Source organism: Phocoena sinus, chromosome 1, assembly GCF_008692025.1.
Source record: "Phocoena sinus isolate mPhoSin1 chromosome 1, mPhoSin1.pri, whole genome shotgun sequence".
Lineage (NCBI taxonomy): Eukaryota > Metazoa > Chordata > Mammalia > Artiodactyla > Phocoenidae > Phocoena > Phocoena sinus.
Genome location: NC_045763.1, coordinates 113,957,457 through 113,978,258, shown reverse-complemented (window position 1 = coordinate 113,978,258; position 20,802 = coordinate 113,957,457). Strand labels below are relative to the sequence as shown.

Sequence of the window (20,802 nt, the reverse complement as noted above, 5' to 3'; positions counted from 1 at the left end):
GAGTTTCAATAAACACTATATCTGTAACATTTGATTCTCTAAGTAAATCATCTAGGAAAACCCAACTATTCATTACTTCAGTTTCAAGTGTTTTCTGTGTTCAAAGGGAGATGATTTGTGGATATGTAATAATCAAAGGAAAAGGGCCCACTGCTTTTTCTGATCGTTTATATGCTTGAAAATTGATCAAGATTTATTTATTTTTGGAGAAAATTCAAGTCTTTGTTTAGCATTTCAATAATAATACCTTCCAGGATCATACTGTTGAGCTTATCAGATAAGTAAAGTGTACCTAGAAGGCATCCTGGATTTCCTGGATTGACCTCATCCAATCCATCTACAAGTTGTGTTATTTTCGTCCTTGAAATATATCCTACTTCTCTTCAAATTCCATTGCCATTTTTCAAGTCCATGCCACTATTATCTTTTGCTCAGGCCATTGCAATAGCTTTCTAACAGATCTGTCCACTTCCATTCTTGCTCCCTTCCAGTCTACTCTCCACACAGTAAAAAGGGAAATGATTTTATAACTTAAACTAAATCGTTCTTAAAACCTTTCAGTGGCTCACCATTAAACTATAAACTCCTTACCCCAACTCTTGAGAATGATCTGGTTCCTGACTACCTCATTTTTCTGCCTCTGTTGTTTCCCATATTTCCCTTATAATCACTGTATTGTGTGTCATGCTGGCCTTCTTTCAGATTCTAGGCCATACCAAACTCTTTCCAACCAAAAGACCATTATGCTTATTATTACCATTGCCTGCAAAGCTCTTCTTCAAACTTCCCATGGATTTCTTCTCATCCTTTGAGGATGAGCTAAATGTCAGTACCAGCTAAAATATTATTTTCTTTAAAATTTTTTGCTGATTATCCTACAAAAGAGGGTTCCTTCCTCTATATCAAGTCTGTATCACAGCACCCTGTTTACTTCGTTCTATAATCTATAATTACTATATTTGTTTACTCATTTAGTAATGTCTCCTCCACCAGATTATAAGCTCTAGGAGCACAGGATCATTTGTCTTTCTTATTCTCCTTTGATTTCCCCATGCTTCGTACATAATAGAAGTTTAACAAATATTGGTTATACAGTGAAAGAAAAGGAGAAATTAGAATACATAATTGAATATAGGATGAGAATTTTTTTTTCCAGGAACAGCTTATTTGTGTAGTAGATGTTGATCCAGTGCTTTTAGTGTTCTCTTCAACTATGACTCTTGACTCTCTTGACTATGGGGCTTTTCTGTGTGTTATGATTATTTAGTTCCTTTTTTCTCCCCAGAGGGCCCAGCACCAGCAATGTATTTAAAGCAACAGGGGTAGACAAGTTCTGCAATAAAGATTTGTTTGCTTTAATTATTCTGTATTGGGTGGCTAGAGAATAGTTTAAGTACAACAAGCATTACAAGGTTTAATTCTCAGCTAGATAACTGTACTATTGCTTACTTTAAAAAAGTAAGAGTAAATTCCGTATTCTCTGGGCTTAGTGCCAAAGCTCTTTTGAAAGAGCCTTTTGTTTTTAGTAGTGAGGTCATAGCAGTGGAAGAAGGTTCTCAGCAGATTTAGCTATTTCCTAGAACGTGCTAATGATAAATAGGCTTTGAAAATAAGAGGTAATTTTAAAAATTCTGTGTAAAGGAAAACATGACCATTTTGGTCTCACTGGTTTTGCTCTGGATGGGAAATTGGCTAATTCATAACTCAAATTTTGGAAAGAAGCTCTGACTATTCAAGGGGGTGATAGAGTCAGTTAATTCCAAGGGAGATGAGATGAATAATGGATAGGCCAATATTTCTGTCACATATCTGGCATGAATAGTGGTTAGGAGGTCCAGAATGGAAATCCCTTAATTTAAATAAAGGTTTTCTCTCTCTAAATCCCCACTTTAGTCTCTTATACTAAGACTAATCTGTACTCAGTGGTCTGCAAATTAAGTAAATAATGGAAAAACCTATCCAAGTAGTGGGCCTTTTTTCTTGTGAAACAAGACATAAAATCAGGCTGTTACAGGATAAAAATTTTTTTTCTGGACAGTGCTGTTTTGTTGTTCAGATAATAATTTATGATTAGGATAGGGAGGGAGGCCAGTCAGCTGTTTCAAACAGGTCACATCCAGTATCATGTAAACAAAGAGCCTGACTTTGAGTCAGCCAGGCCTAGGTTCATCTCTGTCTTTGCGATATTAGTTATGTGAATAAAATAGTTATACAGATAAAATAATAATGCATCTTATCATCAATGGAGTCATTCAATAAATGGAAGGTAATACTTATTTTTTAATTTTTAATGAAATCAGGTTTCTTTATCTCTTTAGAGAAATGCACTTCAAAAAAATTTACTTTTGGGCTTCCCTGGTGGCCCAGTGGTTGAGAGTCCGCCTGCCAATGCAGGGGACACGGGTTCGTGCCCCGGTCCGGGAAGATCCTACATGTCGCGGGGTGGCTGGGCCCGTGAGCCATGGCCGCTGAGCCTGTGGGTCCGGAGCCTGTGCTCTGCAACAGGAGAGGCCACAACAGTGAGAGGCCCGCATACTGCAAAAAAAAAAATTTACTTTTTATGATAAATACTCATTTATCAAACTGTATATTATACCTTTACATTTTTAGTCAATTGATTTTTTACAACAGTGCCACAACAGTTCAATGAGGAAAGCATGGTCTTTTCAACAGATGGTTAGTTACTGTGATAGCTGAATATGCACATACAAAAGGATAAAGTAACTCAAAATGGATCATCAACCTAAATATAAGAGCTAAAATTATAAAACTCTTAGAAGAAAGCATAAGAGTAAATCTTTGTGACCTTGGATTAGGTAATAATTTCTTAGGTGTCTGACACCAAAATCATGTACAACAAAAGAAAAAAAGAGACAAATTGAACTTCATCAATATTTAAAACTTTTGTGCTTCAAAGAACACCATCAAGAAGCTGAAACAACCCACAGAAAGGGAGAAGCATTTTCAAATCATATATCAAGTAAGAGACTTGTATCCAGAAACCCATATATATAAAGAACTGTTATAATTCAATAATAAAAAGACAAACAACAGAATCTTTTCAAGAGTAAATGATTTGAATTGATCTTTCTCCAGAAAAAGAGAAATGGTCAATAAGCACATGAAAAGATGCTCAACATCATTAGTCATTAGGGAAATGGATATCAAAACCATAATGAGATTATCACTTCACACCCACTGGGATGGCTTTAATTAAAGGATTAATGAGGGTGTGAAGAAACTGGAACCCTCATACATTGCTGGTAAGAATGTGAAGTGGTGTAAACCTCTTTGGGAAACATTTTAGTAGTTCCCAACAAGTTAATCACAGATTTAATATAAGACCTAGCAATACTGCTGCTTAGATACATACCCAAAAGAATTGAAAACATACATCCAAAGGACTTCCCTAGTGGTCCAATGGTTAGGATCCTGTGCTTCCACTTGGGGCGGGGGGAGTGGTGTATGATCCCTGGTCAGGGAACTGGAATCTCGCATGCCGTGCGTAAACAAAATGTGATATATCTTGCACAATGGAATGTTATTGGGCAATAACAAGAAATTAAGTACTGAGACATGTGACAACATGGGTGAACCGTGAAAACATTATGCTTTGTGAAAGAAGACAGTCACACACACAAAAAAAGAAGACAGTCACAAAACACCACGTGTTTTATGATTCCATTTATATGAAATGTCCAGAATAGGCAAATACATAGAAACACAAAGTAGATGAATGGTTTCCAGGGACTGGGGGTAGGGGAGAATGTGGAGTGACTGCTAATGGGTACAAGGTTTCTTTTGGGGATGACGAAAATGTTCCCAAATAATGTTGATTATATTAGTCAGAGGTCTCCAAGGAAACAACCAATAAGATATATAGGGAGAAAGGTTTATTTTAAGGACTTGGCTTACGCAGTTGTGGAGGCTAGCAAGTCCAAAATCTGCAAGGTAGGCTGGCAGCATGGAGACCCAGGAAAAAGTTTATCTTGCAGCTCAAGGAGTCTGAAGGCAGTCTACTGACAGAATTCACTCTATGGAAGTCAGTCTTTATTCTTTTGAGGCCTTCATCTGATTGGACGAATTCTACCCACATTATGGAGAATAATCTGCTTTCCTTGGAGTCTTTTGATTTGCATGTTAATCTCATCCAAAAAATACTTTGACAGACACATCTAGAATCATGTTTAACCAAATATCTGGGTACTGTGATCCAGCCAAGTTGACACATAAAATTAACCATCCTGTAGTGATGGCTACACACTCCATATACTAAAACCCACTGAATAGTACATTTCAAAAAGTTGAATTTTATGGTATGTGAATTTTGCCCCAATAAAGCTGTAATTTTGAAAATGTATATTTATGTTGGTTTGGTCAGGCATATATTTATAAAAATTACAGTGATTATACAATGCAAAAGAAAATTTTTAATGCTTTGAGGTTTATGTTCACAGATACTTTAAGTGTTAAACACTTTTTTGTAGAGTAGGAGGATAGATTGTTCAATAAAAGAATTTCAAGCAAAGAAAACATATAATATTAAGATAAAATTCTCCAGAATAAGTGAAATAGAAATAATGTTCAAGGATAAAAAGAAATGATTTAATTTTCTAAATGTTAAAGAAGGGAGTATTCCTTTTTTAATGAATAGTGATAAGTATTAAATCCCTATGGTATGCAGTTTCATCATTTTTAAACGCTATAACCAAATATTACATCATTTGCAACTGTTTAAACTTTACATTTAAAAATGCATAAGGGAGGGCTTCCCTGGTGACGCAGTGGTTGAGAATCCGCCTGCCGATGCAGGGGACGCGGGTTCGTGCCCCGGTCCGGGAAGATCCCACATGCCGCGGAGCGGCTAGGCCCGTGAGCCATGGCCGCTGAGCCTGCGCGTCCGGAGCCTGTGCTCCGCAACGGGAGAGGCCAGAACAGTGAGAGGCCTGCGTATTGCAAAGGAAAAAAAAAAGAATGAAAATGCATAAGGGGATTCATAGTTTTTCAAAAATCTTCTGGGGAGTATGAAAGCAAAAAAAATGAAGACATAGGCTTTCACATTTGGCTTCTGGCCTCAGTTAGGCCTTAAGTCAAATTCCACCTCCAACACTTACTAGCTGTGTGATCCTGGGCAACCTGACACATCTCAAGGCCTCAAATTCTTTTTTTTAGGCCTCAAATTCTTTAGTGTAAAATAGAAATTAGTATGAATATTAAATAAAATAATGCATGTAAAATACTTAGCACAGTACCTAACAGAGTAATCATTCAATAACTGGTAATTACTGAATTGAAGTTGTTTTTGCAGTAGACTTATCAGTCAGCAAGAATCCATTACTTAGTATGTAGGCCCTCCTTTTTACTGACAGTTGTTGTGAAATATATCGTGATACCCTTTTCTGCTGAGCTCAGAAAAGAATTCAGAATCCTCTCAACATAGCTTTTGTCATTTGCCCCTACAAGTCATTCAGACTTAGGTCAAATCTTGACTGCTTTTCCTGATACAGTGGAAAGAACATAGGCCTTATGTGCAGAAAAGAATTAAAATAGCAGACCTAAGACTTCTATTCTTAGAAAGTCCTGCTTATAAGGTTGGCCATTAGCTGGCATCTGGAAACTTGAATAGTAAATAGTTCCCTCTATTATAAAACTTTCCCTAGATGGTAAGAGAGTCTTACTGTGCCTACCATGTATAAACAGTATGGTTTCTGCTGAACACTTAGTTTCATTCAAAGAGAATGGAATTTTGGTACATCCTAGGTAGAGGGTACCTAAATGACCAGCCACCAATTAAAACCTTGGGTGCTGAGTTTCTAATGAGCTCTCTTGTTAGCCAACATTTTACACGTATCGTCACAGTACATTGCCAAAGATTGCATCTTGCATGACTCTACTGAGAGAGGACTTTTGTAAACTTGTGCCTGGTTCCCTCCAGATTTTGCCCAATGTATTTTTTCTCTTTATGGATTTTGCTTTGTGTCTTTTTGCTATACTAAAGTATAGCCATGAGTCTGACTATATGCTGAGTCCTGTGAGTCACCAGACCTGAAGGTGGTCTTGGGGACCCTCAGCACACCTTGGAATCAAACACAAGAGACTCCTCTTTTCATTTCACACTCTTGTAGCTAAGTGATCTTGAACAAGTTAATTATCTACTCTACATCTCAGCATCTTCACCTATATATTGAGACTGTTTCCAACCTGAGTTGTGAGGATTAAATGATACTTATTTTGAAATAATTAACACAGAGTGGATACCTCCTCCCCTTGGTTTACTATGACCAAGTAAAGTTGTCCCTCTGTATCCGTGGGGTATTGGTTCCAGGAGCCTCCTCAGATATTAAAATCCAAGGATGTTCAAGTCCCTTATATAAAATGGTGTAGTATTTGCATATAACCTACACACATCCTCCTGTAGACTTTTAATCATCTCTAGATTACTTATAATGCTGTGTATATAGTTACCAGCACTGGGAAAATTCAAGTTTTGCTTTTTGGAATTTTCTGGAATTTTTTAAAATTCATTTTTGATCCAAGTTTGGTTGAATCCATAGATGCCTAGAACCCACAGATATGGAGGACTGACTGTACTCAATGTCAATGAGAAGAGTAAAGCCATCCCACTTATTTCTAGAAAACTGGTAGATGATAACGAACAGAAATCAGTAAAATATTAAACAGACAATAAGGGAACAAAGATTTGAAAATAGCAACAAAATTAATAACCTCTCGCTGCACTGATCAAGACAAAGGAAGAGGTAACACAATTTACCGGTATCCATACTAATGGTCCTACAGTCATTAAGAGGCTAATAATATAAATAACTTTATGCCAATATGTTTAACAATATATGAAATAGGCAAATTCCTTACAAAATACAACTTATAAATGAAATTAAACATCTGAATATCCTATAATTGTTTAAAGAAATTGAGTTCCTTACTAAATATTTCACATGAAAAATTCCAGAACTGGGGCTTCCCTGGTGGTGCAGTGGCTAAGAATCCACCTGCCAATGCAGGGTACACGGGTTCGAGCCCTGGTCCGGGAAGATCTCACATGCCACGGAACAGCTAAGTCTGCGCACCACAACTACTGAGCCTGCGCTCTAGAGCCCGTGAGCCACAACTCCTGAGCCTGTGTGCCACAACTACTGAAGCCCGTGTGCCTAAAGCCCATGCTGTGCAACGAGAGAAGCCACTGCAATGAGAAGCCCACGCACTGCAAGGAAGAGTAGCCCCCACTCTCCAAACTAGAGAAAGCCCGAGCAGAGCAACAAACACCCAATGCAGCCCAAAAAAAATTCCGGAACTAAACGGTTTTCCCTTGTGAACTCATATATATTTGAGAAACAAATAACACCAGTCTTAACACAAACACTTTGTGAAAGTAGGGCAGAAACAATTCCCAACTCATTTCATAAGCTTAGTGTAACCCTGATAGAAAACCTGACAAAGACTTTAGTTGAAAAAAACAACTACAGAACAAAGTTGATTTTAAACTCTTAGAACTAGAAAGGAATTTCCTCAGTGTTACATTGAATAAAAAGCAGATCATACTTAATGATAGGATATTGAATGCTTCCTTCTAAAACTGGAAAGGTAAAAATGTTCACTCTATTTACTTATTTTCAGCATTATTCTGGATATTCTACCAGTGCAATAAGGCAAGAAGATGAATAAAAGTCATAAAGATCAGGAAGGAAAAAGTCAAACTGTTTCTGTTTGCAAATAACATGATCGTGTATGTAGAAAATCCAAAGAGATGCACTAAAACGTTACTACAACTAGTAGCAAGGCTACTGGGGGGAAAAAATCAGTATATAAAAATCAATTGTATTAAAAAACTAAACATACTCCTACCATACAATCCAACAATTGAACTCCTTGGTATTTACCCAAAGAAGTTGAAAACTTAAGTCTGTGCAGTAACCTGCACACAGATGTTTAAAGCAGCTTTATTCATAATTGCCAAAACTTGAAAGCAGCCAAGATGTCTTTCAGTAAGTGAATGGATAAACTGTGGTACATCCAGATAGTGGAATATTATTCAGCACTGAAAAGAAATAGCTATCAAGCCATGAAAAGACAGTGAAGAATTTTAAATTCATAGTACTGAATGAAAGAAGCCAATCTGAAAAGGCTACATACTGTATGATTCCAACTAAATGACATTCTGGAAGGCAAAACTGTGGAGACATTAATAAGATCAGTGATTGCCAGTGGTTTGAGGGGAAGTAAGGATGAATCTACAGAGCACAGAGGATTTTTAGGGCAATGAAACTATTCGTTGTGATACCTTAATGGTGAATACATATCATTATACATTTGTTCAAAGCCATAGAATATGCAATACTAAGATACTGATGTAAACTATGGACTTTGAGTGATAACGATATGTCAGTATATGTTCTTCAGTTGTTAATAAATGTACAGCTCTGGTGGAGGATGTTGATAATAGGGTAGGCTATGCATGTTTAGGGGCAGGAGGTACATATAAAATCCCAAAATCTCATAACATAATACAAAAATGTCTAGGTTTGAATTGAAAATCATATGTCATACCAAGAACCTGGGAGATCTCAAACTGAATTTTAAAAGGCATCAATGTATGCCAACACCAAGATATTAGAATTATCTGACAGATTTTACAGCAGTTATGATTTTTAAAAAACACTTCAACAAGCAGTTATAAACATGCTTAAAACATAAAAAGATAGAAAGCCTTGGCAAAGAAATGAAAAATAGGAAAAACATATAATTTTTAGAATTGAAAGATGCAGTAGCTGAAATTAAAAGCTTGAGGATAGACTCAACAGCAGAATGAAAGATATACAGGAAAGAATCAGTGAAGTAGGTGATGGAGTGTTAAAAGTATTACCCAATCTGAACAAAAGAGAAAATAGACATTTAAAAAAACAAACAAACCGGAGGCTATGGGACCATGACAAAAGAGCTAATATTTATGTTCTTGGTATCCTGGAAGGAGAAAAGAAAGAAGGTAGAGATAAAAAAAAGTACTTGAGTAAATAATGTCTTGAAAACTTCCCAAATTTGGCAGAAGACATAAACCTTCTGATTCAAGAAGATGAGCAAACCCGGAACAGGGTATATATAGTCAAAGAAATCCATGCTGAGACACATGATCAAACTTCAGCATACTAAAGACAAAACAATTTTAAAACAATGAGAGAGAAATGACTCTATATCCATAGGGGTAAAACAAATCAAATGACAGTGGATTTCATGTCTGAGTTCATGTAAGTGGCACATTTTTCAAGTACTGAAAGAAGAACTGTCAAACCAGAATCCTATACCCAATGAAAATATCCTTCTTTCAGGAATTGAAAGAAACAAAGGATTCTTAGGTTTGTTGCCAGCAAATCTATCCTATGAGTAAAGGAAGTTCTCTAAACAGAAAGAAATAAAAGAAGGAACCTTGGAACATCAGTAATGCAGAAAGAATACAGTAAGCAAAAATATGGGCATTTACAATAGGCTTTCCTTCTCCTTCTGAGACTTTCTAAGTAATTGTTTAATGGATGAAGCAAAAAATTTTAACATGGTTGTACTTTTTTTAACAGCTTATTGAGGCACAATTCACCCATTTTAAAGCACACAGTGGTTTTGGTATATTACATTATTAATTTTAACTTGAGGTAAAATATACATAACTTAAATTTTGCATTTTGACCATTTTTAAGTATAAGGTTCAGTGGCACTAAGTACATTCACGCTGTTGTGCAACCATCACCCCTGTGCATTTCTAGAACTTTTTCATCATCCCAAACTGAAACTCTGTACCCATTAAATAACAATTTCCTATTCTCCCCTTCCCCCAGTCTCTGATAACCACTGTTCTGCTTTCTAGCTCTATGATTTGACTATTACAGGTACCTCATATAGGCGAAATCTTAACAACAATATTTGTCCTTTTGTGTCTTCCTGATTTCACTTAACATAATGTCTTTATGTTAACATAAGGTTCTTCCATTTTGCAGCATATATGAGAATTTCATTTCTTTTTAATGGTGGATAGTATTCCTTTGTGTGTGTGTATGTATACATATGCACACATTTTGTTTATCCATTCATCTGTCAATGGACATTTTCTAATGTTTTCACTTTTTTGCAATTGCGAATAATACTGCTATAAACATTGGCTTACAGAATTCTCTGTTGAGGACCCCCGGTTTCAGTTCTTTTATGTGTGTACCCAGAAGTGTAATTGCTTTATCATATGGTACATCTACAGACTATACCACTTTACAACCCCACCAGCAAATCTTAAGAGTTCAGTTTCTCCACATCCTTGGTAATACTTGTCATTTTCTGTAATAGCCATCCTAACAGGTGTGAAGCAGTGTCTTGTTGTGGTTTTGATTTTCATTTTCCTAATGATTAGTGATGTTGAACATCTCTTTATGTACCTATTGGCCATTTGTATATCTTCTTTACTGAAATGTCTACTCAAGTCCTTGTCTTTTTTTTTTTTTTTTTTTTAACAGTAGGTCCTTTTTGGTTATCTCTTTTAAATATAGCAGTGTGTACATGTCAATCCCAAACTCCCAATCTATCCCTCCCCTTCACGCTTCTCCCCTGGTAACCATAAGTTTATTCTCTGAGTTTTTGAGTCTGTTTCTGTTATGTAAATAAGTTCATGTGTTTTTGGTTTTTTTTTTTTTTTAGATTCTGCATGTAAGCGATATCATATGATATTTTTCTTCTCTGTCTGACTCACTTCACTTAGTATGATAATCTCCAGGTCCATCCATGTTGCTGCAAGTGGCATTATTTCATTCTTTTTAATGACTAATATTCCATTATATATATGTACCACATCTTCTTTATCCATTCATCTGTCGATGGACATTTAGGTTGCTTTCATGTGTCAGCTATTGTAAACAGTGCTGCAGTGAACACTGGGGTGCATGTATCCTTTCAAACCATGTTTTTTGCCAGATATATGCTCAGGAGTGGGATTGCTGGATCATATGGCAGCTCTATTTTTAGTTTTCTTAAGGAACCTCCACACTGTTCTTCATAGTGGCTGTACCAATTTACATTCCCACCAACAGTGTGGGAGGGTTCCCTTTTCTCCATGCCCTCTCCAGCATTTACTGTTCGTAGATTTTTTGATGATGGCCATTCTGACCATGTGAGGTGATATCTCACTGTAGTCTTGATTTGCATTTCTCTCATAATTAGTGATATTGAGCATCTTTTCATGTGCCTCTAGGCCATCTGTTTGTCTTCTTTGGAGAAATGTCTATTTAGGTCTTCTGCCCATTTTTTGACTGGGTTGTTTGTTTTTTGGATATTGAGCCACATGTGCTCTTTGTAAATTTTGGACACTAATCCCTTGTTGGTCACATCATTTGTGAATATTTTCTCCCATTCTGTGGGTTGTCTTTTTGTTTTGTTTGTGGTTTCCTTTGCTGTGCAAAAGCTTTTAAGTTTAATTAGGTCCCATTTGTTTATTTTTGTTTTTATTTCCATTACTCTGGGAGATGGATCGAAAAAGATATTGCAAGCAACCATACTCCAATAAAAATTAATTTAAAAAAAGAGAAAAACATATTGCTGTGATTTATGTCAAAGAGTATTCTGCCTATGTTTTCCTCTAAGAGTTGTATAGTATCTGGTCTTACATTTAGGTCTTTAATCCATTTTGAGTTAACTTTTGTGTATGGTATTCAAGAATGTTCTCGTTTCATTTTTTTACATGTAGCTGTCTGGTTTTCCTAGCACCATTTATTGAAAAGACTGTCTTTTCTTCATTGTATTTGCCTCCTTTGTCATAGATTAATTGACCATAGATTTGTGGGGTTATTTCTGGGCTTTCTATCCTATTCCATTGATCAATATTTCTGTTTTTGTGCCAGTACTGTACTGTTTTGATGACTGTAGCTTTATAGTATAGTCTGAAGTCAGGGAACCTGGTTCCTCCAGCTCCATTTTTCTTTTTCAAGATTGCTTTGGCTGGGCTTCCTTGGTGGCGCAGTGGTTAAGAATCCACCTGCCAATGTAGGGGACACAGGTTTGAGCCCTGATTTGGGAAGATCCCGCGTGTCACGGAGCAGCTAAGCCCGTGCACCACAACTACTGAGCCTGCACTCTAGAGCCTGTGAGCCACAACTACTGGAGCCTGTGCACCACAACTACTGAAGCCCACGTGCCTAGATCCCATGCTCTGCAACAGGAGAAGCCGTGGCAATGAGAAGCCCACACATCGCAATGAAGAGTAGCCCCTGCTCACCACAACTAGAGAAAGCCCAAGTGCAGCAACCAAGACCCAATGCAGCCAAAAATAAATTAATTTTTTAAAAAAAAAGATTGCTTTGGCTATTCTAGGTCTTTTGTGTCTCCATACAAATTTTAAGATTTTTTTGATCTAGTTCTGTGAAAAAGGCCATTGGTAATTTGATAGGGATTGAATTGAATCTGTAGATTGCCTTTTTTTTTGGCTGCACCACACAGCTTGCAAGATCTTAAAATCTTAGTTCACCAATCAGGATTGAACCCGGGCCCACAGCAGTGAAAGCGCCGAGTCCTATCAACTGGACTGCCTAGGAATTCCCAAGTCCTTGTCCATTTTTGAATTGAGTCATTTTTTTTTGTTCTTGAGCTTAGTTCTTTATATATACTGAATATTAATTCCTTCTTACATACTTGATAAATTGGAGAATATCTTTATTATATGGATAGAGAAAACCACCAACTATATAAACAACAAAGGATAATTTTAATTACATTAACTACCTTATTGGAGATAGAAACTCTAGCAATCTGGGTTGAATGTGGTTGTTTACAATAGCTATGTTAAAATTACAGATTTTTAGGTAAGGCTACGTATGAGGCAAAGGACAGAGTTTGGTGGAGAGGATTTAATTTTAAGTGAGAAGAATGATACATGAGAATATAAAAGTGTGAGGGAGCTGGTTGTGTTTAAGAAATTGTGTTGGTACAGGCATTTTGGAAAACGGTATGGAGGATCCTCAAAAAATTAAAAATAGGGACCTCCCCAGCAGTCCAGTGGTTAAGAATCCACACTTCCAGGACTTCCCTGGTGGTCCAGTGGTAAAGAATCCACCTTCCAATGCAGGGGACGCAGGTTCAATCCCTGGTCAGGGAACTAAGATCCCACATGCCGAAGGGCAACTAAGCCCACACTCCATGACTACTGAGCCCACGTGCCTCAACGAGAGAGCATTCATGCCGCAAACTACAGAGCCCACGCACCCTGGAGCCTGCACACCACAACTAGAGAGAGAAAACCCACATGCCACAACTAGAGAGAAACCCACGCGCCACAATGAAAGATCCCACATGCTACACCTAAGACCCAACACAGCCCCAAAAAATAAGTAAATAATCCACACTTCCACTGCAGGAGTCACAAGTTCAATCCCTGGTCAGGGAACTAAGATCCTGCATGCTGCGTGATGCAGCAAAAAAAAAAACTAAAAATAGAACTACCAGGGACTTCCTGGTGGTTCAGTGGTTAAGACTCCACGCTTCCAATGCAGGGGGCTCGGGTTCGGTCCTGGTCAGGGAACTACATCCCACATGCTGCAACTAAGAGTTCACATGCTGCAACTAAACCTGCATGTCACACCTAAAAGATCCCACATGCCTCAACAAAGATCCCATGCTGGCAGTGGAGATCCCGAGTGCCGCAACTAAATAAATGCCAGTGCAGCCAAATTAATTAATTATTTATTTATTTAAAAAATAGAACTACCATATAATCCAGCAATTTCACTTCTGGGAATATATCCAAAGGAAATGAAAACACTAACTCGAAAAGATACCTGCACACCCATGTTCATAGCAGCATTATTTATAACAGCCAAGACATGAAAACAACCTAAGTGTCCATCAAGGAATGAATGGATAAAATAGTTGTATGTATATCATACTACAGTACACACACACACACACGTACATTTGATGGAATATTATTCAGCCATAAGAAAATAACAAATGAGGAAATCCTGCAATTTGCAACAACATGGATGGACCTTGAGGGCATTATGCTAAGAGAAATAAGTCAGAAAGAGAAAGACAAATATTGTATGATCTCACTTATATATGGAATCTAAAAACATCTCTGCACACGTGTGTGTGTGTGTATGTGTGTGTGTGTAATAGAAAAGGGGATCAGATTATGTGTGGTTACCAGAGGGATCAGGGGAAGGGGAGTAAGTGGTCAAAAGGTACAAATTCCCAGTTACAAGATAAATAAATACTAGGGATATAATCTACAGCATAGCTATAGTTAACACTGCTGTATGATATATATGAAATTGTTAAGAGAGTAAGTAAATTCTAAGTGTTCTCATCACAAGAAAAAAATTTTTTTCTTTTTTTTTTGCTTTCTCTTTTGATTGTATCTATAAGAGATGATGATGCTAAATAAATGTATAGCTGTAATCATTTCACAGTATATGTAACTCAAACCATTATGCTGTACACCTTAAACTTATATAGTGATATATCTCAATTATATCTCAGTAAAACTGGAGGAAAATTAATTAGCATAACAAGCCAAAAAAAAAAAAGAGAGAAATTGTGCTTAGGAAGACCAGAGTTCAAGAAACTGGGGGAAGGTGGTGATACTGCTTAGTAGGGTTAAAAGAGAACAACTGGTGGAGTACCTCGAAACTTAAACCGTAGGGACTTCCCTGGTGGTCCAGTGGTTAAGAATCCAATGCAGGTTCCATCCCTGGTCGTGGAACTAAGATCCCGCATGCCGTGGGGCAACTGAGCCCGCGAGCCACAACTAGAGAGCCCAAGCACCACAACTAGAGAGACCGCATGCTGCAACTACAGAGCCCACGTGCTCTGGAGCCCCCGCACCACAACTAGAGAGAAGCCCGCACACGGCTACGAAGAGCCCACGTGCCACAACGAAAGATTCCACATGCCACAACGGAGATCCCTCTTGCTGCTGCAACTAAGGCCCCAAGCAGCCAAATAAATAAATTAAAAAAAAAAAGTATGCCATGGAATATGTATTTTCATTCAGAAAATATTTAATACCTGCTCTTTGATCAGGCAATTTTCTAGATGCTTTGAATACATCAGTAAACAAATAGGTAGAGATCCGTGCCTCTGTGGAGCTGACATTCTTCCAAAGGGGGATGGGAATCATAATAAATAATTATTACCTATATGTAGAGTGATATTGTAACCCAGTACTCAGATTATATATAAACAAGCTGAACTTTTTCTGAAGGTCAGTCACCTTATTATTGTTTAGAAAACAAAAGAGGCCACGTTTTTGTCAGATTTTAAGATATCTTGGAAAAAGGCAAAACCATTATTACCTTTCTCCTTTTTATTAAGTACCTCTCTCTCCTTTGGTTTCCTCATTTGCCTAGCTACCTGATTAACAATGGAGTGCTTTTGTGGAGATGTTCCTCCTCCTGTTGTTCATATCCGTTTCATATTAGGATTGATTCTGTAAAAGAAAATCATCATGGACCTTCCTCTTCTGGATTTGAAGGTCAACACAAGTTTCTGTAGCCTCTTGAAATGACTTTCTTGCCCACAGAATCAGTTTTATTTCAAAGGGAAAAGTAAAGGATTTCTCTGCTCCTTTCCTAGTGACCAGTGGCAGGATTTGAGATCTCAAGGCTCCAACACACAGTTAAAAAAACCTACAAAAGATATGATTTTATCTAATTTTCAGATGGATAGAAAGTGATTTTTTTCCCCATTTTAAAAATGAGGAGGGGGCTTCCCTGGTGGCGCAGTGGTTGAGAGTCCGCCTGCCGATGCAGGGGACACGGGTTCGTGCCCCAGTCCGGGAAGATCCCACATGCCGCAGAGCGGCTGGGCCCGTGAGCCATGGCCGCTGAGCCTGAGCATCCGGAGCCTGTGCTCTGCAACGAGAGAGGCCACAACAGTGAGAGGCCCGCGTACCGCAAAAAAAAAAACAAAAAGGAGGGCTTCCCTGGTGGCGCAGTGGTTGGGAATCTGCCTGCCAATGCAGGGGGCACGGGTTCGAGCCCTGGTCTGGGAGGATCCCACATGCCGCGAAGCAACTAGGCCCGTGAGCCACAACTACTGAGCCTGCGCATCTGGAGCCTGTGCTCCGCAACAAGAGGCCGCGATAGCGAGAAGCCCGTGCACCGCGATGAAGAGTGGCCCCCGCTTGCCGCAACTAGAGAAAGCACAGAAACGAAGACCCAACACAGTCAAAAATAAAATTTTTAAAAAAAGTAAAAATGTGGATTAGCTCAAAGAATAATTTTTCCAAATGAGGAACTCCTGAATAGGTTCCTCTGAGGTATCATCTCCAGCAGGATTTGACAAGGAAATCTCTTTAGGTGAGTCTCACTTACTAAAAATGAATTAATTACCTAGGTCTGGTTTCAGAAATGTTAGAGGAAAGGAAAGACTGACCCATCATTTTTTTCCTCAACACTTAATATATGGATTAGAGAGGAGAAATACAAATAATGCCAGGAAAAGCAACATAACATCTGTGGAGATGTTGGTAGGAGAACTCAAGATGCTGGGCACTGGGGAAAATTGTGTCTTTAAAGTTAATTGAAGGGGATAATGGATGCTTTCTTTCCTAGAAAGAGAAAGAAAAGTATTCTTTTTAAAAATTCAGAACTTACTGTCTACTCCTTCATTCTTTTACACCCTCTTATCTACAGAAAACACATTAAGAAAGGAGTTAACCCTTTACATTAAGGGATTTGTCCTGTCTTCTGAGAAGCAATTTTGACTTTTAAAAAAATTATTTTTATTTTATTGTTGTTAGAAACAGTACATACTCATAAATATTCCTTTTAATGTAGAAAGATGTGAATTAAAAGATAAAGTTCCCCTTCCCAGAAATATAATAGTTTAGTATATACCCTTTCAAACTTTTTCCTATATACATATAGCTGGTTTTTTCCAACACTTTATTATGAAATTTTTCAGCATACAGAAGTTTGAAAAAACTAAACACAAAATATCCCATTACCTAGACCTTTTCATTAATATTTGACTGATTTATCATATATTTATCCATCTTTTATTCCATCCTATTTTTGGACATGCTGCAAAGTAAATTGATATACTTCCCCCATAAATATTTCGTCATATCAGAGTCAAGATCTCAGTATTTGCTTATAGGGTTTTTCTTTTTTTTTTTTTTTTTTTTTTTTTTAAATTTTATTTATTTATTTATTTTTGGCTGTGTTGGGTCTCCGTCTCCGTGCGAGGGCTTTCCCTAGTTGTGGCAAGCGGGGGCCACTCTTCACTGCGGTGCGTGGGCCTCTCACTGTCGCGGCCTCTCCTGTTGCGGAGCACAGGCTCCAGACGCGCAGGCTCAGTAGTTGTGGCTCACGGGCCCAGTTGCTCCGCGGCATGTGGGATCCCCCCGGACCAAGGCTCGAACCCGTGTCCCCTGCATCGGCAGGCGGACCCTCAACCGCTGCGCCACCAGGGAAGCCCTAGGGTTTTTCTTTTGAGGTGAATTTACCATCAGTAAAATGCACAGGGCTTCTCTGGTGGTGCAGTGGTTAAGAATCCACGTGCCAGTGCAGGAGACACGGGTTCGAGCCCTGTTCCAGGAAGATCCCACATGTCACGGAGCAACTAAGCCCGTGCGCTACAACTACTGAGCCTGTGCTCTAGAGCACAAGAACCACAACTACAGAAGCCCATGCACCTAGAGCCCATGCTCCACAACAAGAGAAGCCACCGCAATGAGAAGCCCGCACACTGCAACAAAGAGTAGCCTCCCGCTCACCACAACTAGAGAAAGCCTGGGCACAGCAACGAAGACCCAATGCAGCATGCATGCATGCATCAGTCTATCAATCAATCAGTCTTCTCAGAGTGACATCAATAGCTAGTTAGGTTATATAATTTTTAAAATAAAATAGGTCTTCTCTGGTGGCTCAGTCGTTAAGAATCAGCCTGCCCTCTCCAAGACCAGCACCATGGCAAAATGAGGAAACAACTAACAAGTGAAGAGTTTGCACAATGGAAAACCACCCTGACCATCTCTTGAATTTACAGGGATCATAGGTGGAACGTTCCCTTCACTGGCAGCCATCTTTGGCCGTTCTATTTCTGCATCACACTCATCCCTCAGTAAAGTCAGTGACTGGATCTTCTCCCAAAGTTTCCCCTGCTTTCCATCAGGCATGGGGAAAAAAAATCAAGAGAGACATTAGTATCTGTGACTGAGGAACTCTTACTCCAGTCCAGAAGAAAAGCATCTGTTATGGAAAGAATGAGATATTCAAGGATGTTGGAGACACTGCTTTGAACACATTCTGCACAGCAGTAAAGCAGAGTGCCGAGAAAGGAAAAATTCATTCATTTCCAGGAAAAACTTCTCCAGTGGTTTGAGAAGAATCTTCTTGTATTCGAGATTCCCTACACTATGCAAGAAGGCAGTATGTATCAAAAAATCTTTAAAATCTGTGTGCCCTACCACACAGCAATTCTGGAATTTATCCTAACAAGGTAATGAAAACTGGCCCATAGACATTTAGCAACAAAGATGTTTATCAAAGTGCTGTTTGTAATAGTGAACTCTGCAAACGTTGTACCAAAAAGTAAATTATGGGTGCATCTATTTCATGTAACCATTATATATAAGAGAGCATCTGTTAGAATGAAAAGTGCGTTATGATATTTAAATGGAAAAAGTAAATTACAAAATATAGGTGCAACATTATGACTTAAGAGTCTTTTTTTTTGTCCTATTATTTGCTTGTTTTCTGTAGCAAACATGTATAATTCTTCTAGTAAGAAAAGTTTTTTTAAATGATGAGAAATTCTGTTCCTAAGATTTCATAGAAGCATAAAAAGAAGTCTACAATAAAAAATGTATATGAATAAACAAAAGAAAAGAATCCGCCTGCCAATGCAGGGAACACGGGTTCGAGCTCTGGTCTGGGAAGATCCCACATGCCGCGGAGCTACTAAGCCTGTGCACCACAACTATTGAACCTGCACTCTAGCGCCCGTGAGCCACAACTGCTGAAGCCCGCACGCCTAGAGCCTGTGCTCCGCAACAAGAGAAGCCACCACAGTGAGAAGCCTGTGCACCTCAACGAAGAGTAGCCCCTGCTCGCCGCAACCAGAGAAGGGCCTGCGTGCAGCAACGAAGACCCAATGCAGCCTAAAATAAAATAAATTTATTTTAAAAATTATAAATCAATCAGTCTTCTCAGGGTAACATCAATAGCTAGTTAGGTTATATAATTTAAAAAAAATAAAATGCACAAATCTTAAATGTACTTTTACTCAGTTTTTTAAAATTTTCATACACCTCTGTAACCCAGACCCTTCTCAAGAACATTATCATCACCCCAGAAAGTTCCCTCATGCCCTTTCCTAGACAGCCCCCACCATATATAGCTATTTAATAGGGTTTTTTTTAAGTATTTTTAAAAATCAGCCCTTGCTATAATATTATTCTGCAACTTGGAGAATATGTTTTCATATGAGTAAGTATATACCTCATTGCATTTTAATAGCTGCATATTCATTATTTAAATGTACCAAAGTTTACTTCCTTGTTGATAAACCTTTAAGTTGTTTACACTTTTTCATTACAGACTTTGTAGTTATACATTCAGCTTTGGTTCCCTATCAACAGGTGGACTCCAGTCTTCTACCAGATGTGACTCCAGTCTTCTACCAGATGTAGCCCCAGACAGAAACTTGTTATGTTACCCTACCTCCATAAGTTATTTCCCCTTAGATATACCTGTAATCCATGCTGCTATATCATCAGATTTGTCAAATGAATAAACTCATTGCATGTAACAAATCACATTTTTATGAAAAATAACACACACACCCTTTTTTTTTGAGGGCAAGTTTATTATGCTTTCATTTTAGTCTGGATGTGGTAATAACTTTCCCCCAAAATTTTTTTAATGAGAAATGTGACTTTATTTTACATTTTTGTGAATCTCCTTAATGTCTGGCTTAAACATAGGACAGCTGCATCTATTTTTGCCTTCTATCTGTTGTGATGTTATTCTGGTTTAAATACATGAAGAAATATGACCTCACATAGGTAAAAAGTTGTAAAAGAGAGGAAGATATTTTAATAAATTCAGATAACTAGATATTCTTTGATACTGCAGCAAAATTAATCAATAAATGTCATAGTTCCTTAACACTGCAGTGTTGGAGTATGAAATCAGTGGAGTATTAAAATCCATTGGTCTCTCTTGCAATTTAAATGGATTTTTTACCCATGTATGATTTTATCACTTCCTGTATTGGTCATTGAAAAATATTAATTCACTGTATTACATTGCTTTTCCATTTCCTATATGTATCCAAAACAATTCACATTTGTTAATTGCCACTTATTTCATGAGAAAAGCTTAAGTATTAAAAAACTGAGAATCTCATGGTAGTTAATGGACACAAGTTTTCCAAAATTACAGTGTTCATTCAAACTTAAGTTTTGTCATTGGAAACATATTTTCAATTGGGTTTCTTTTTTGGTTTTTTTTTTTTTGCGGTACGCGGGCCTCTCACTGCCGTGGCCTCTCCTGCTGCGGAGCACAGGCTCCAGACGCACAGGCTCAGCAGCCATGGCTCATGAGCCCAGCCGCTCTGTGGCACATGGGATCTTCCCGGACCGGGGCACGAACCCGTGTCCACCCCTGCATCGGCAGGCGGACTCTCAACCACTGCGCCACCAGGGAAGTCCACAATTGGGTTTCTTGAAGTAACAAGTTCACTTGACTTACTTTCAGTTCCTAGGTCAGAATAACCATTGTCTGTCAGTTCCTTTAAGTAAAAACGGTGTTCCAT

The 20,802-nt window shown here is 38.2% G+C and overlaps 1 protein-coding gene across 7 annotated transcripts in view; it reads left to right on the top strand.

The window, feature by feature from the left end:
- Window positions 1–20,802, top strand: part of ASH1L (ASH1 like histone lysine methyltransferase) — a 217,358-nt gene that overhangs the window by 146,503 nt on the left and 50,053 nt on the right. The gene's annotated exons all lie outside the window — the stretch shown is intronic.